The sequence below is a fragment of the Papio anubis genome, chromosome 14 (assembly GCF_008728515.1).
Source record: "Papio anubis isolate 15944 chromosome 14, Panubis1.0, whole genome shotgun sequence".
Classification (NCBI taxonomy): Eukaryota; Metazoa; Chordata; class Mammalia; order Primates; family Cercopithecidae; genus Papio; species Papio anubis.
The window spans coordinates 49,558,401-49,576,804 of NC_044989.1; the positions used below are offsets into that span (position 1 = coordinate 49,558,401).

At 39.2% G+C, this 18,404-nt stretch overlaps 1 long non-coding RNA gene across 2 annotated transcripts in view; it reads right to left on the reverse strand.

Annotated features, from left to right (window-relative positions):
- The window catches only part of LOC108581633, a 92,243-nt gene that overhangs the window by 60,414 nt on the left and 13,425 nt on the right, over positions 1 to 18,404 (reverse strand). The window lies entirely within an intron of this gene.

Genomic DNA, 18,404 nt, shown 5'->3' on the forward strand with positions numbered 1-18,404 from the left:
AGGGAAACTCTGGCTCCTAATTTGATTGCCAACAGCAGGGAATAAAGAGCTGGGGTTTTTGTCATTCTCACTGATAGTGAAAAGGGGTGGATATAGCAGAGAAGAGATGGTTGCTGAGAGCGACAACTGACAGATGCCAAGAGTAGGAGGCTGAAACCCACAAGGGCAATCTCTGGCACTGCAGGGAGACCATCTCCATAGCATCCACAACAGAAGAGGCAAAGTAGAGGGTAGGGGCCTGGGCCACCAGGGATTAAGGCTGACTCAAAGGAAGAGGGTTGCCTTTATTCAGAGAAGTGCTCCTCATATTTAAATTAAGAGGGAGAAGGCAAAGGAGGCTTGTGACACATAAGAAATTTTAAAAGGAAAGGGAAGCAGGGTGAGGGAACAAAAAGAAATGAATAAAGTAGACATAGACATAGAGAGACAGAAATTCAAAACTATGTTCAAGGAAAACAAAATCAGTATTTTCCAAAGGTACATCTTATAAGATTGACTCTCCCAAAATTAGTGATTGTCTGTCTGCCATTTTTCCATCATTCTGCTAGGCGCACTGGGGAAAAAAATATAAAGGTCAGAATTTCTACCCTGAAAAATTTGCAATGGATGAAAGAAAACTTGCAAAAACGTTTCTCCATCAAATACCTTAGATCTTTTCTGTTAGATAAGACAGTGACAGCTCAAACGGAAGTTGATAGTTGTAATTTCGGTGAAGCCAGAAAACCCTCGAGAATATAGCCACTCTTGTTGCTGTTGATCAGTGGCGAATCAGTATCAACCTAGAATGTCAAAATCGCCCCTGGACAAATACTTTGGAAAATAAGGAAGTTGAAGAAAATGTTTTACATTTCTGACATGGTAATGAGTTAAGCAGGTTAGCTTTACAACCATGTCTGTTCCTAGTCTTGAGCCACATACTTGCTCTAAGGCTTAATTTGGATTTTACCTACTAACACCCAGGAGGTGGTAGAATTGGGGAACCAAGAAGAGGCTACCATGCTGAACAGCTTAGAACTCTACTCACAAGTTGGATATTCCAATTGGCTCATTGTAGAAGAGGGATGGAATCTAGGAAAATCTTGTCTGGCTCCTCTCTTGCACTCTCATACACACAGAGATTAGAATTTTTAAGCAGGATGGAGATGGCACTTTTACAATTTAGAATGCTGAAATACATGGGGTTTGATGGAGTATTTAAAGGATAGCAAAGTACTCATTCTATACATCAATTCAAGTAGCCTGGAACTGCCCTGTTATTTTATGATGTAAGGTGCTCTGAATAAGTTAGGTAACAGAATAATTGATTGAAATAATTAGATAGAACTAAAGGTCCTGTGGGGGTCTAAATAGGAAGCATGAGGAACTTCTCATAAAAGCCTGGTAAATATGGGCCACTCCTTTAAGAAACTCAAGGAATGAGCCAAGTAGACCAAGTAGATAAAATATCCAGTGAATGACATATTCCTATACAAGATGCTGAGAAATTTGCCTATTGACAACCTTACCAGTTAGACAGAAGACATGAAAACAGATGAACAGCCAGATAATTATTGCATATAGTAATTATGCACCAGCTATAAATATGGTGAGTTGATGTTTTCTGCCTCCAGGGAAGTGCAGTTAACATTGGGATGGTGATTTCGATAAGAAAGGAATCAGAATTCAGGGAACCTGAGTCCAGAATTTTAAATAGCCCTGGAGATTGGGTCATCATAATAAAACATTATAGACGACCAAGGAGAATTTTATTTTCTCATGTCACTCCCATGAGGTTTGCACGTGAAGAGGTTAAGATTCTTTCCTGCCTTTTTGTTTCTAGCAGGATTCCTTGGGCTATGATGTCCATTTGTGTTAAAGTATTTAGCCACAGGCAATCTGGTCTGGTTGCTTTTTCTTTGCTTAGATGCTGTACTGAAGTAATAATAAGATTAGCTCCTGAAAAACCAAAAATCTTGAACCCTGTCTTTGCTGAAAGTTGTTCTCTAATGTTAGGGAAGTGTAAATTCCAAAGCTAAATCCCGTGTTATAGGAGGAAAAAAGAAGCCTAAGCCTACCTCAGAAAGATATCTCTGCAAGTGATTTATGTTTTTTGCTTTGTAAGCTGTGATAGAAATATGGTCTTAGATATGAGGATCAAGTGTAATATCCTAGTGTTCAAAATATATATCCCCAGTGCAAGCTTTCCCCACTCTGAGCTGCTGTAATTTTGGTTAACTGTTTTCTTTCTTTTTTTCTTGAAAAATCTGTTTCTTGGTATATGACACAAATAGGCCAGTGATAATCCTAGGAAGTGGCTGCTCTCCCTCCATCTTGATAAGGCCAACAAGTAAAGGAAGCAATTGCCATTGGTTTGCTTTTATTTGTTGAAAATTAGTTCAGAGTCTGTAGGGGAGGGAACCTCATGCTTGCATTGTGCTTCTTGTGCATGCTTGCATTGTGCATTCCTCTGCTGGAATTCTTCCTTAACATGAAAGTGCTCAGAACACATTTCTACTTTAAAATATTACCTGGGGCTGGGCACAGTGGCTCATGCCTATAATCCCAGCACTTTGGGAGGTTGAGGCTGGCGGATTACCTGAGATCAGGAGTTCAGGAGTGGCCTGGCTAACATGGTGAAAACCAGTGTCTACTAAAAATATAAAATTAGCTGGGTGTGGTAGCGCATGCCTGAAATCCCAACTACTCAGGAGGCTGAGGCAGAATTGCTTAAACCCGGGAGGTGCAGGTTTCAGTGAGCTGAGATTGCACCATTGCACTCCAGCCTAGGGAGACTCTGTCTTGAAAAATAAAAAATAGATAAAATATTACCTTGTTTCTTGTTACTTGATGGTTTGAGTCTAGATTTCCTAGCATGGCATCCAAAGCGTTTTATAATATGATCCCAAGCATGCAAAGCTTCTCTATTCCTGTATGATCACTGATCATACACCCCTAGGACTACATCCAGTCCACCACACCTTCATTTCTTTTTGCCTTTGACTAGCCTACCTTCTCTGTTTGGAATTCCATTATTTTGTTTTCTGTATCATGTTTCCTCTCCAACTCTTCTTCCTGACCTACTCATTTCCCAAATTCCAGCTTAAAAGTCATCTCTGTGAAGTCTTCTTGAGTAACTCTCTTGATCCTAATGTAACAAAATGATCTCTACTTGTACATTTTGTTATAAATTGGTTCAATCCAGGTCAAGGATGGTGTCTCATTAACTTCTGTATTTCTCAATACCCAGAAAAGTGCTTAACACATACTAAGTACCAATAGGAAAACAGAAAGAGAGAGAAAATAATGGATAGGTACTAGTGAAATATAAATATTGGTGAAAAGAGAACTACATTAAAAATTACATACTGTCTTTTGAATACACAATTCATATTTTAGCTTAGATAATTACCTTACCCAGATTCATTTTGTTACTGGGAAATAAAACTATTGAAACTCAAAAGTAAATCACAAAATTCAATCTTTTTTGTTAGTCCATAGAACTTCAGATTTACATGATATGGATAATTGTTTTAATAATCTATTTTTTCAGAGCAAGTCATCCCACAGCCTAGATACTTAAAATAAAAATACATTGTTTTATTTAAAATTTTATAGGTCAAGAATTCAGGGAGAATTTTACTGGACGGTTGGTCCCTATAGTTGAGAGTGTAGGATCTCCTTACATATGGGCGTTTTGGTGCTCCTTGGCTTCTTTCTATCTCTCCACATGACATCTCATCCTCCAGGGCCTCTTAACATAGCCTGGAGTTCCCACATGATTATTTCTGAGTAGTTATACTTCTTACCTGGTGGCTGGTCTCCCACAGGCAGAAAGTGGGCGCTGCCAGGCCACTTAAGGGCTATCCCTAGAACTGACATTGGTTGTTTCTTCCACACATTATTAGTCAAAACAGTAGCTGAGTCTATCAAGTTCAATGTCTCTTAACGGGATGTGGGGAGATCACATGGAAGAAATCATGTAAGATGGAGCACTGTTATGTGGCTATATATGAGAAATACAACCAATGACACAATATATATTTGATAAATCAGCACCTAAAGGCCCTTGTCATAAACATCCATCAACCCTCTAGAAATGTTCAATGTCTCTCACTCTAACAAAGTATAATCCAGTGTAAGCTTCTTTTACACTACAGAATACAAGTAAGAGTCAGTTTTGCTTCATATTGTGAGTATTCACCCTGGCATAGCTTTAGGTAAATTCATGAGTATTAGAGTCTCACTGGGTTAAATAGAAATAGGAGTGTTACCACATGTTCTCACTCATTAGTGAGAGTCGAACAATGAGAACACATGGACACAGGGAGTGGAACATCACACACTGGGGCCTGTCGGGGGCATGGGGGGCTAGGGGAGGGATAGCATTAGGAGAAATGCCTAATATAGATGACAGGTTGATTGGTGCAGCAAACCACTGTGGCATGTGTATACCTATGTAACAAATCTGCATGTTCTTCACACGTATCCAAGAACTTAGAGTATAATTTAAAAAATTAAAAAAGAAATAGGAGCGTTAGAGACCTATCCCTAGCCTTTGAGGCTGACAGCAAATAGAGCAAGGTTTTTTAAGCTTTGAGTTGTGATTCTATTATTGGGTCATGGAATCAGTTCAGTGGGTTGGGGCCAGTAGATAAAAGAAAAAAAAGAGAGAGAATAGAATACAAAGTGTTAGTTTTATATACATAAGTATGTAGAGGTGTGTTTTGTGCATGTGTGTGAATGTGAGAACTGGATTACAATGTGATCTCTATTTCTAACTATGAGCCACAGTCAAAAATGTTTTAAAGCCACTAAAATAGAGCATCTGTGTCCTCTCGTGAACCCTCTCTTGGTACCACTTTCAAAGGCAAACATGGGACTAAAGGGACCATTGGTTTGATCCAGCATGGCATTTCTGATGTTCTTATAAAAAATATTCTGTTTGGGGCCCAGAATGACAAATAGCTCAGAGTCCAATAGAAACATCGTTTTCTAAGAGAAGAGATTGCTTTACAGACAGTATACAGCAAAATAAAATATCTCACCTCTACAGCTTGTGCCCTCTGTCGCCAATAAAGAGTTTTTATATAAGATTTTTTCTCTCTCTTTTCAAACTTACATTTGATTGAATAGATTTCCCAAGAGCTTAATTCTTCACCTATCCAATGTTTCTGACCCTTCACAGGCTACAAGAGATGGTTCTGGCTAGACCCTGAAGTGCTGAGAAATGCCTAGTTGTGCAGCAACAGCCATGTCTGATTGCACTGGAGGATTCTTTCTACACCAGTCTCAGCTCAAGTATGGGGGTCTTGACATAGAGGTATTTCTTTAATCTCTGTTCTGCCACATGCTATGCGGTCTCCTTCCTTCCTACTAAGTATTTTACCACTCTTATTTTATCTACACCTATAAAGGCAGAATGATTTATTTTAGTGTCTGTTTTTGACTCTCCAAATTAGGCCCCTTTAAGATTATAATTTGTTATGAATAGTAAATAGAACTTACAAGTTGCTTTTCAAATATGTGGTTTCACTTAATATTTAGAAGAATCTTGTGTGGTGCTTATTATAAATATTTTCTTTTAAAAGTTGGAGAAGTTGAGGCTCAAAGAGGTAATGTTGCTTGTCCAAGGTCATACAAATGTATTAAGCAGCAGACCTAAGACTTGACTTTTGGCCCCAAATCCTATACCATGCTGCCTTCTGCCAGAGAGGAATAGGTCTGAGCTAACTTTCTGGACTTGTGAATTTTCTTGACTTTATTTTAGGTTTCTTTCCTAAGGATGCCTTTAGGGTATTCATCCCTGTATTAATCCAGCTCTCAAAATCGGAAATAGTTCAAATTTTGCCCTACTTCTAGAAGTTGATGTCATTGCAAAAAAATAAAAGTGATGTTAAGGCAAGTATCTAATGATAGCCAAGCAGAGCTATTTCACATAGAGATGTACTTTGTTTGCCAGACTCTTCTATACCTCTGCTTGGCTCTTGATTTTTTTTTTTTTTTTTTTTTTTCTTTCTGAGACGGAGTCTCAAAACTCTCTCGCCCAGGCTGGAGTGCAGTGGCGTGATCTCGCCTCACTGAAATCTCCACCTCCGGGTTCAAGCGATTCTCCTGCCTCAGCCTCCCAAGTATCTGGGGTTACAAGTGCCTGCCCCCACGCCCAGCTACTTTTTGTATTTTTAGTAGAGCCGGAGTTGGGGGTTTCACCATGTTGCCCCGGCTGGTCTCAAACTCCTGACCTCAGGTGATCTGCCTGCCTCGGCCTCCCCAATTGCTGGGATTACAGGTGTGAGCCACTGTGCCCAGCCTTAATTTGAGAATGTGGTGAATAAGCCCCCAAAACATTGGGATGTATCTTAGTCCATTTGTGCTACTATTACAAAATACCCAAGAATGGATAATTTACCCAGAAGAACAAAAATTTAGCTCCTTACAGTTCTGGATGCTGGAAGTCCAAGGCACCAACAGTCATGGTGTCTGGTGAGGGCCCACTCCTTACATGGCACCATTTAGCAGTTTGCATATGGCAGGAGGAATGGAAAGGCAAAAGGGGATGAACACTGTGTCCTTACATGGTGGAAGAGCAGAAGAGACTGAACCCACTATTCCTCAATCTTTATAACATGGGCCCTAATTTCATTCATGAGATGCCACCCTCCTAACTTAATCACACCCTAAAGCCCCCACATATTTATACTATTACATTGGTGATGAAGTTTTAACTTATACATTTTTGGGGGACACATTCAGACCATAGCATTCCACCACCACCCCCCAATCCCCCACACCCAACAAACTTTGCAGATAGATCACTAATCTACTGACAGATATTGCCAATATCTCTGCTTTGGCCTCTAGAGGAGACACTGCTTTTATTGGAGTTACTTTCAAAATATAGACCAGGTCTTCCAAATGCTACCAAAAAAAAAAAAAAAAAAAAAAAAAAAGACAATTCCTAAAGACCGTACACCTAAATCAGACTTCAGAGTCCCTTGGTGGATGAGTTCCTTACCTCGCTCCCCTACTGTTCATCACATGACAATAACTAGTCTACCTTATCCCCATTTTCCACCAATTACTAAAAATCTCCAGAACTTTCTACACTTTAGAATTCAGACCCAGCAAAACTCCCCCAATCCAGAAAGAGCTGTTGCTACCCCTAAGAAAAATGGTTAATACCTGCCTTACATCTGTGTAATCAAATGGGCTTTGCAAATCATTCTCCCCCAGAACAAAGGAATTCTCTGCCCTAAAGGCAAACTCCAGAAGCAGAAATGACTTATATCTTTTAAAATGGCATTTTATTTTTCTCTCAGAAATTGGTTGGCTCAGTCTTTGCTGGACACTCCATTATGCAGAGAATTTTACATGTTGCCATTGCAATTGCCCAGAAATTCAAAATCTTCACAACCGTTGGCCAGTTGTTTTTATATTTGTAAGTTGAGTGAAGTTGGGAACACCAATTTCCCTAAAATTTGGGTAATGAAGAAAGCACATGTGTTCCTGTAAGCCAGTGAGCAACATTCAACCCCTTACATTCCTGAAACTTTCTGATGAGTTTTTATTAGATTTTAGTTTTTACTCATCTCCTATTTCATAGACATAGCCTCTTCATCCTGTACCCTCAGTAAGGTGTAGAGCATGTTGGCCAAAGGCCAGAGGCACATTGTTCCTATTCTATTGTCTCTTCCTCCAAAATTCTAGAGCCTAAAGATAAGTTGAGAAAGCAGCTTTTTAGTGCTCCTGCCTAGTCTAAGTTCTGTCTGCCTTAGGCCTGGAAGTCCATCAGCAGGCCAGTAATCTTGCTCAGCTGTATATATTGATCAGATTATCAAAATAACAGCTGAATTGCCAATTCATTTCTGTCAACCTTGTTCCTTGCTCAGGACATACCACCTGGAAGGGGTCCAAACTGTCTTTCCTAACATTTATTGTGAAGGACAGCTGTCTCCGTAACTTCCAAGATCCCCTCTCACCAGCTGAGCTGGGATCCTGGACCAAACTCCCATATGCACTTATACCAGCTAGTGTCAATTTGCTAACAGCTGACATTTCTTCTTGCCAATCATTTATGATAGCATGGCCTATTTGGTTAAGAAATAATAGGACTTAGGAGGAGAAATAAGACAGAATGAGAGAGGAAAAAACTGTGATGCTAAAATTACAAAAAAAGCAGTAACTCAAATGACTGAACACATAAGGGCCAGGCTTTTGGATTATATTTGCAGTATGTCTGTTTTGTTCATGTTCTTCTCTCTCTCCCACTCTGTCTCTCTCTCTCTCTCTCTCACTCACACACACCCCAAACATAAATAAAAAGTCTTATCATAACACAAGGCCACTAAACCCACCTTTATGGTTCACAAAGCAGATTCAATATTACCACAACATTCTTCCTTGCTTACCTGGCATTCATCATGATTCTCATTAGGCTTATAGCCTTTTATGAGATTTACTAATATGGATGAGGAGTAGATTGGTAGATGACAGTTTATAAGTCCTTCCTTCCACTTTCTTCCCTCCCTTCCCTTCCCTTCCCTCCCTTTCTCCCTCCCTCCCTCCTTTCCTTCTCTCCTTTCTTCCTTCCTCTGTCCCTTTCTTCTTTTAAAAAACTGTCATTGAATACCTATCATTCATATTGTACTACTAAGTTTTGTGACGGATTCCAAAAAGCATAGATGAAGATATCTTTGCCCTCAAGAATGTTGTAGGTTGGAAAATGAAATGCACAGGAAATGTTAAACATTAAATGTCAAATATTAATAACAATAGCAATACCGTATATGCCATAAGTTAGAGTAAGGACCATTACATTCCAAAAGGACAATACAGAGTAGATGCTCTGTGCTCAGAGCAAGGAAAGAGTGTGAGCTCAGGAGATGTTTTGCAGAAGTGATAGGACTGTGATAGAGCTTTTATGAAAATGTTTGGGATAAATGGAATTAAGGTAAAAGAGAAATAGGCAAAACTTAATAGGTAAAAGAAGAGTGTCTGTGGCTCAAGCCTGTAATCCCTGCACTTTGGGAGGCTGAGACGGACGGATGACAAGGTCAGGAAATCGAGACCATCCTGGCTAACCCGGTGAAACCCCGTCTCTACTAAAAATAAAAAAAATTAGCCGGGCGAGGTGGCAGGCGCCTGTAGACCCAGCTACTTGGGAGGCTGAGGCAGGAAAATGGCGTGAACCCAGGAGGCGAGGCTTGCAGTGAGCCGAGATCGCGCCACTGCACTCCAGCCTGGGCGACAGAGCAAGACTCCGTCTCAAAAAAAAAAAAAAAAGTGTCTGTAAGCTTCTTCCTGTTAGAGAACATCTGTCTGTTAACCTCTTTAGAGCAGAGAATAAATATGCCTTTTGCCACTGAATGTTCAACAGAGGGCCTAAGTCCACACGGTATATGCTGAACAAATGCTGAATGCAAGGATAAGATTCCAAACAGAGCCACAAGAGCATCCACGCTTACTTCGTGTGTGTGTGTATCTGTATACTTTAATACGGAAGATTTAGGGAGCAAAGTGATTTGTTTTCTGCCTTGCTTTTACTACATCTATAATGGCTATTGAAGAGAGAGCTGTAAGCCACTGTCAAGGAAGAGAAATACTTTAGGGGAAGATAAGCGATGAGGACAGGGAGGTTTATTGCTCACAACTTACACAATTATAGACCCCAAACAAGAAGCCACCTTATGGCCCCAAGCTTTCTAGATGTTTTTTTTTTTTTTTCAAGTAAAGTTGAATGAATAAGTTCCTAACATTCCCTTTTTAAGAGCTGTTCCTGAATTGGGAATATTTCTTTTATTACAATCAAGGGAACATATATCAGGATAAGGTAACTTGTCCAATTCTAGCCCAATACCACAGCCAGTAGTAGTCTATGAGGGAAAGTAGTCCCAAACCCACACCTGTCCAAGTTCCCAACTTGGAAAAAAAATTTTTAAGAAATAGTCTGTCAAACTGTTCTACTTTACCTAAGATTATGGTAGCTACATAGGAAATAAAACAATGATATTCTCTACCCCTGTGACTTTTTTTTTCCTTGTAGTGAGCTTGGTTCAATTTAGATGGAAGAATTGTCTTTTATCTTTCCTGCTTGTAAATAGTAATATGTAATCTGATTGGCTCAGCTGTCAATACTTTTACATTTCTTCCCTGACAGCATAGTTGCACATATGCCCCAAAGTTTGAGATCTTATTGCTAATTTGCCAGATTTATTGGGTTATTTTTTTATTACACTCTTCAGGGGCAAAAGTAGAAAAAAAATCCAATTTCGGATGCAGCTTTAATCTAGTGAATACTGCTGGAAACTAATAGAAATGCAGCCATAAATTCAACATGCATAAAGAGTGCTGGATGGGGGATGGAGATAGGAGATTTGTTCATGTCAGATTTAGAAAGCTGGCATCCACATTTCTCAATGATAGGGATTCAATGTAACAGGAAGCTACAGAAGTACACAAATGGCAGGGGATTTTATGACTAATCCATTTATTTTCTTGGGTCTACAACAATTATTACATGAGCTTGATGTTATGTTCTTTAATTATGAAGCTTCAGGTCCCAGGGTGCCCAAGGAGTGTACCTACTTCTCGTAAGACTCAGGACAAGAGGTTGCTATTGTCATCATGACATGCAATCTTGGGCAGCGCTCTTCAGTAATCCTGGCTATGAGGTGACTGTGAGGGGAAAAGACAAGTCATCCTGCTCAGTGCCCTCAGAACATGCTTTTTTTTCTTTCAGTATCTACAGTGCCTGGAACTGTGTCTGGATAAAGAAGACCTGAAGTACACATTTGTTGAACTGAGTCTGTTTTAATGTCTAGTAGGGGCTGGTGCTGTAACTTTACCCTTATGAGTTCAGCAAATATTCCTACACTGAGGGAATCTCCAGAAAAAATGAGTACTATAATGGTTAAGAGTACTATTATGGTTTGGACTATGATTTGTCAACTTGATTGGGTCTTCACCCAGATATCCAGAGAGCTGGTAAAACATTATTTCTGGGTGTGTCTGTGAGGGTGTTTCTGGAATAGATTAGTCTTCAAATCAGTAGACTGAGTAAAGATGATCTGACCTCACTCCCCAGTGTGGGCAGGCACCATCTAATCTATTGATGGCCGAATTAGAACAAAAAGGTGGAGAAAGGGTGAATTTTATCTGTCTTTCCTTAACCTGGAACATCCATTTTCTGGTACCCTCAGACATCCAGAGACACTTGTGGCCCCTCCTGGTTCTTGGTCCTTAGGCCTCAGACTATGAGAACATCAGCTCCCCTGGTTCGGACCTTTGGAGTCAGACTAAATTATACCACTGGCTTTTCTAGTTCTCCAGCTTGCAGATGGTATGTTGTGGGACTTCCTTGCCTCCATAATTGTGTGAGTCAATTCCCATAATAAATATATATATATTATATTTATATATAAATATAAACATATAATATAAAAATTATATTGTATATAAATATAGATTTATATAACATATTATATATGTTAAATAATATATATTATATTATATACATTTACTTCTCTGTTTCTCTGGTTCTCTTTCTCTGGAGAACCCTGACTATTATAAGTACTATTTAATGTCCCATTTTCTCTAACTGAGCTGGAAGAAGCAGAAAAACAAATACATTCTCTCTTTGTCTTCTCTATCAGAGCTCTACATGAGTCCTGGTGAGTTGCAGAATCCTTAAAAACTCTATTGCTTTTATAGAGTGTTTTTTAAATGGCCTTTTCGAGTCCTGATCCTTAATCTACTCACTGAAATCATGCCTCTGGCCATGTTTAAAAGTCCTATATCTACACCAAAGAAGCCAAGTTTCTAATGTTCACGTCCAGAACACCCAGATGTAAACGGTAGTGAGAGAATATGCCGTTCTGAGGCAGTTCCCAGAATGCTCTCTGCTATTGCATCCCTGTGCCTTAGCACATGCTCTGTCTAGAACTCTAGACTCTGCTGGTTACTGCCTATTAGTCCCACAATGCTCAGACCAGGCTCATGTCTTCTGGGAACCTTTCAGTGCACTCCACTCCGGGATAGGCACCATTCCTTTGTACTCCTATAAATTTCCATGTGTTCACAAACTTTATTACTTGCTTCTCTGATTAAGCTGTTGACTTTAGTTATCCTTACCCACACATATACACAGAATTATAAACTCTTTAAAGGCAGGCCATGTATTTTATTCATCTCTATTTTCTCTTTAATGACTACAACATCTGGCAGATCCCGGGGATGCAATATATATTTTTGAATTAAAAAAGTGAAGCTGTTCCAAAGACATTTTCCACTATGATTAGGCAAATGAAAATATGGTAGAAGGAGATAAAGAGTGGAAAGCCTGCTTTGGGTACTTCTTGGGTTGATCTGATTTGTAAAATCACTGAAGTCCTAGGTTAAGGATGGTGGGCCTGGTCTCTCTAGTCACTGGGATGATGCCTTCTCTTCTTCCAAAAACTGTTCCGTTCCCATGAGAAGAATGGAACAGTTCTGGTCACTTTCCTGAGCATAGAGACAAACACTACCCCCAGATTATTCCGTACACAAGAGGCTTAAGGACCAGGATATGCAAGGCCAGACTCACAATAAAGGCAAGGACAGCATCCTTTAGCCCCCAGTCTCACTTTACCATCTTGAGTACATAGTTGCACTGGATCTGTCCAGATGGGCTGACTACCACTAATGGGAAAAGAAAGTATAGTGAATTATTTCAGAGAACAAAACAACTTTACAACCCTGAGGGAAAATATAATACTGTTCCCACAAGCATATTAATACTTACTGAGCCTCTCTTGTTCAGATCTGTTTGAAGTATTATTCTATAGGTTATGTGAGGTTGCATAGACAAGCAATGGTAAAAGATACATAACCTAGTTCCTTCTCTCCTGGGACCCTGAGCTTACAATATGGCCAATGACAGGGAACAGTACAAAGCCACATATGTTGACATATTTATTGAAAGGTGAATAAAATCAAATGTCATAAATGTGTGTTCAGTAAATTACCATGAGTAGATCTGATGAAAAAAGTCAGTAATGACTGAAGTTATCAAGAGCTGAGAGGTGAGGTTGTTATACTCTTCCGGTTCCAAGGACATTGCAGCCCTTCAGTCTTTGATTCTTACCATTAGACTTTCTCATACATGTCTCCAATCTTGTCTCCAAAGTTATCAAATATCTGGCATCTGGCTCCTAGCTGCTATTTCTACCCCACTGCCTGCCGTGTTTTGGGGGTGATTTCAAGGTCTGTGTGGGTAACTTTCCCCAAACCTTGTACTCTTTGTTTCTTAATCTACTCAATTTTAGTGATGTTCATATCTACTCATCTTCAGAAATTCTTACTTAGATCTATCTAGGTCCCGATGTCCCTGTAACTATTCCTACTCTAAGATTTTAAATCCAAGCTCTACGATCACTTAGGGAGACAGAGGGGTATGGATAGACAAGAGGGCAAAGGCAGAACATTGAGGTGCCACAGCATTCAGACCTTGAGTAGAGGAGAAGGAGTCAGCAGAGGACAGTGAGACAGGAAGAAAACCAGGAGGGCATGGTATCACAGTAGAACAAAACAAGTTTTTTTGGAGACACAGTGGGGTCATTTGTGTCAATGCTATTGAGAGATTGATTAAGATAATGAGAGAAAAATGGCTATTGGATTTATTAATATGTTTGAGGTCAAAAGACAAAGTTACAACAAATTTCAAGATTCAAATTGGCTTTTATTTGTTATTCTAGAATAAGGCAACACTTCATTCTATAAAATAGAATGAGTTTTCTGATGAGCTGACCAGAGGTTGGTTTTACAGACCAAAAAGAGCAGAGGAAAGCAGAAATAGAGAACAAATAGCTGATTGGTCATTTCAAAGTCACTTTTATTGTAAAGGTTGAAGCTGAGGAGACTTCCTTATGACACCCACTAAAATTGGCCTGTTTAGGGATTTGGCTATTATTTCTCTCTCTCCTGATTTTTTGGAAAGTCAGTTAAACACTTTGGTTTCAGCTTGGTGGCATGGAACTTCAGCATGAATGACTCCATTTTGGTTTGGTCTGTTGGGAGCACAGTCCAAACCAATTGTCTCCTGTAAATTTTATTTAACACTGGTAATCTTGTAAAGTGCAACTTAAAGCTTTCATAATGATATCCTGAACCAAGCAAACCTCTGAGTAAAGACTCCTAGGAAGGTGCTACTGACTGGAGGGAGAAGGAACAGCAGAAAATGAACCAGCTTGTACACCATGGAGAGTATGATTTTTGACAAATTGAAATGACTAATCAATTAAAGAACAGATCCTGGGAGATTCTACTGAATCTTTAGACAATACTCTACAAATGTTGGAGGGAAATTAAGTAGCCTAAGGAGGTCAGGAGGACTGAAACAAGCATCAGTTGGGTAGAGACAGGTAGACAGTAGAACCCAACCAGAGTTCGAAGGACTAAAACTGAAACTAAATATTTCCTGAACATGTGCTGGTCATTGCTCATTAAATAAAGAGGAGCTGAAAATTGGATTTGATAAACAACTTCAGGGAGAGAAAGGGATATATAGAAAGGAAGAAAAAGATTTGAGGCTACAGAGAAATTCAACGGTTAATACTACACTCTGAAAGGGTTTTGTCAAAAGGCAGAACAAATAGATGGAATGTATGTAATCTCCTTAGCTGACCACAACCCTGTGTTCAGACTTTCAGTGTTTTGTAGAGAGATAAGAGAGATTAAAGCATTCTGCCTAAACAGACCAGGAGTGTCACACTCTCTTCTGAATTATAATTAGACCTACAAGAACAGTGTTGCTTTGGGCCAACTATTGAATTCTCTGAGCCTCAATACATCTATATGTAAATTGAGGGGTAGTTTACTCAGTAAGTCATAGGAAGCCAGTTACTTTCTCATCTTTTCACTGACCTGCCTAAAGGAAGATAATTATCAAACTGGCCAAACCCAGAACAAACTGTTCCAATGAGGCATATATACATTGCAATAGAGCTGTGGGCCCAGCAGAAGGGAGCCTGAAATAGCAATATCCAGAAAAGAGGTGCTGCTGAGACTCCATCTTTAGCCTCATGCATTATGCCTTTGTTTTAAAAGAGGCAAAATCTAAGGAAGGAACTGGAACAATTTGCTCTGGGCTGGTGACAAATCCTGTGGGCTGGTTCATGGCAAAAGGAGTTGCTATGTCGTTGTCAGTTCCCTCCTCTCTCTTTTCTGATGTGTCAAGACAATTCAAATACTTTTTTTTTTTTTTTAAACTTATGTGATCCTTTATTAAACATGAATTGGAGACATACTGTGTGGTGGGAATAGAAAAATAAACTTGGATGTCATGGTCTCTGCTCTTGAGGAACTCCCAGTCCAGTAAGGAGGATAAATATACATAAGAGAGTTAAAATAACTGTAGGTGCTATAATACCTGTATAGTGCTCAATGTGGGTATCTCTCCAAACTCCAGTTCACCTGGCCTGTATAGACAGTATAGATAATTGACCCTTGGGAGTTCTGTTTGTTAACTCTAGCTACATCTATGTCTTCATTAGAGTCCTTAATTTAACATTGTGAGTTTGCCATCTGTAATTCTGGAAGAACTTTCAGAGTGCTATAAGTAGCAAACATTTTAAAGTACCTACTTTAAATCATGAATAATCCACAAGACAGGTTTATTAGTGCCATTTCACAAATAAGTAAACTGAGGTTCTGAGAGTTCATGTATTTGAACTGAGAGGTCCAATAAATTAACTGATTCAGTATATTTCAGAATCATTTGGAAGGTTTTTTAAAGTTAAGAGTACTGGTCTTTACCCCCTCATTCATTAGGTCTGGGGTAAGGCCTTAGAATTTGCATTTCTAACAAGTTTCCAGATGATGCTAACTCTAGTGGTCTGGGGCCCACACTTTGGGAACCACGGCTCTAGTGTTGAAGGTGCCTTTACAAAAATTATAACAATGAAAAAATTATGACAGTGAAAGAGATATGACATAGCAAACTCTATCTTGCCTTTATCTCCAAATTGTCCTAGGTCATTCCTAAACATGGGTCAAGCTGACTTTAGGAGAAATTTAGTTTATAGTTCAAATGATAATAGCCCTTTCCAAAACTAAACTACCTTTGTAAAACTAATGAAATACCACCAGGTTAGGAGAATGAGAGGGGTCTCAATTCTATAAGTGTAGCTGAACAATTACCAGCCATGATTCTGGAGGTCACAAGATTTGCAACTTCCCTAATTACTCCTGTAAATAACATCACTATTGTAGAGCCTAAGATTGACCTTTTAAGATATCTTTTCAGACTTTTGCATTTCTAACTGTGACTCCACTCAGACCAGCATCTCCTCTGTGGCCCCCACCCAAAGGTGGACTCTGTGCATGGGGACCATTTTCCACACCGCTGTGATTTCATCCCCAACCAATCAGCAGCACCCATTCCCTAGCCTCCTACCTATCAAGCTATCCTTGAAAAATCCCAGCCTCTGAATTTTTGGGGAGGCTGATTTGTATAATAATAAAACTCCAGTTTCATGTTTCACCAGTTCTATGTGTATTAAACTCTTCCTCTATTGCAAGTCCCTCGCCTTGATAAATCAGGTCTATCCGGGCAGTGGGCAAGAAGAACCACTGGGTTGTTATAGTATTTGTTAGTATCTGGCAGAGTACGTTTACGAGACCAAGTCTGTCTGCCTGTGATAACTATGTCCTTTCTACTATACCATACTTTCTCTTCTTGCATTAGCATTGTTCTTAATGTTTCTTTTATGGAAGCTTAGCTTAACAACAACAAGAAGTTACATGGAATTAATTTTAGCAAATAGGGACACTCTACTGCCTTTTCAAATGGAATTACCATACATTCCAGGACGCCTAGGATAGTTCTGTTTTTTGTCTATTAATCTGGCATATGCATATTAGTTTTCCGTTTTCCTCCAATAAGTGTTCAAGGTTAGATAATACATTATAGGGCAATTCTACTTTTAGAGATTCACAGCTCAACAACTCACATTCTTATTTTAAAAACTCCAGAAAGTACTTCAAAAGGTTTTTGAACTTCATTTAACCCAGTGTTCTCAAATTTATGTAAGCATGGGACCCTTTTATTCTATGCAGGTAACATCTTTCAATACTTTGGTGAATGCTGACCTACATGCATTTTTTGTGTTATCTTTTTAAGTATGTGTACAACTTCTAAGCATTATATATGAAAGTGGACTCCTAAGCATTATATATGACACTCTATATCCTTCTAGGGCACCTTGCTGGGTGCATGCCAGGCTCCCGGTTTGTTAATTAAAACTGATTTAGGCAAAAACAAATCCCATATATTTTTAGTAGAAATGTTATGGGACAGGGAAACATTTCAGTATTCACTCACACTCTACAGAGATGTGAGCTGTGAACAGAGCACTGCATCTGGGGGAAAGCAAACCTAAGGGGCCATATCATCTTTCAACTCAGCTCTAATCTTCTGAGGTGAAATAGACAAATAAGAGCTTCCTTACACCAATAGGCTTATGATTATGAAACCCATCATCCTGGAAACTTCCTCTTTTAGTAAATCAATGAGAGAGGAAGGTGTCTCAACCTTGGACATATCCATATCCATGCTGGTTCCTGGGTGGTCTTATCACCTTGCTGTTTACTGATAGGTGGAAACAAAGGGCAAGGAATGCTATAGACATCACACACTTGGGGTTAGAATGGACTTTGTTCACTGACATTATTCATTAAAATAAACTAATAAACCTAAAATCTCATACTTATATAGAGCTTGCTAGGTGTCTGGCACTCTGAAGAACTGTTATACATACATGCATATACACCCACACACACACACCCCTCAGCCTTATCCTATTTATAAAAGTGGATTTGTAAGTTTCATAGGTTGTACAATCAGTGTACACACGAGCCAGTTATATTTCCAAAGACAGAAATCTTCCTTCATCCCAAGTCTACTTCTTAATACCCAATAGACAATTCTCAAATGGCTGTCCAAATGCCAAGGTGTAATTTGACAACCAGTCCCAAATCCACATTCTCTTTAAAGATGAATTTAATCACTTTTCTTTTGTTAACTTTCTTAAACTCATGAATCAACTTACACACCCTCTCTAGGATGACTTCCTTCAACCTCTGTCTGGGCTTATAACCCTTCTGTATGGAAGGAGGGAATCCTGGGCTAAGTTCTAATGTATCACTTATGTTACATTGAAATTGTCTGTTTATGACATCTGTCTCCAGTGAGTTCCAGACAGGGATGATGTATTGCTCATTTATGCACCTAGTGTGACCAGTGTCTAACAAAGTACCTGACACATAATTTTTGCTCATTGAATATGTGTTGAATCCAACTGAGCTTTCTATAGGGGGTCTCATCTGTCATTGAACTCATAGAACACATTGGTGATATTTCAACATGGGTGAAATGACCCCTTAAGAAGGTGAAT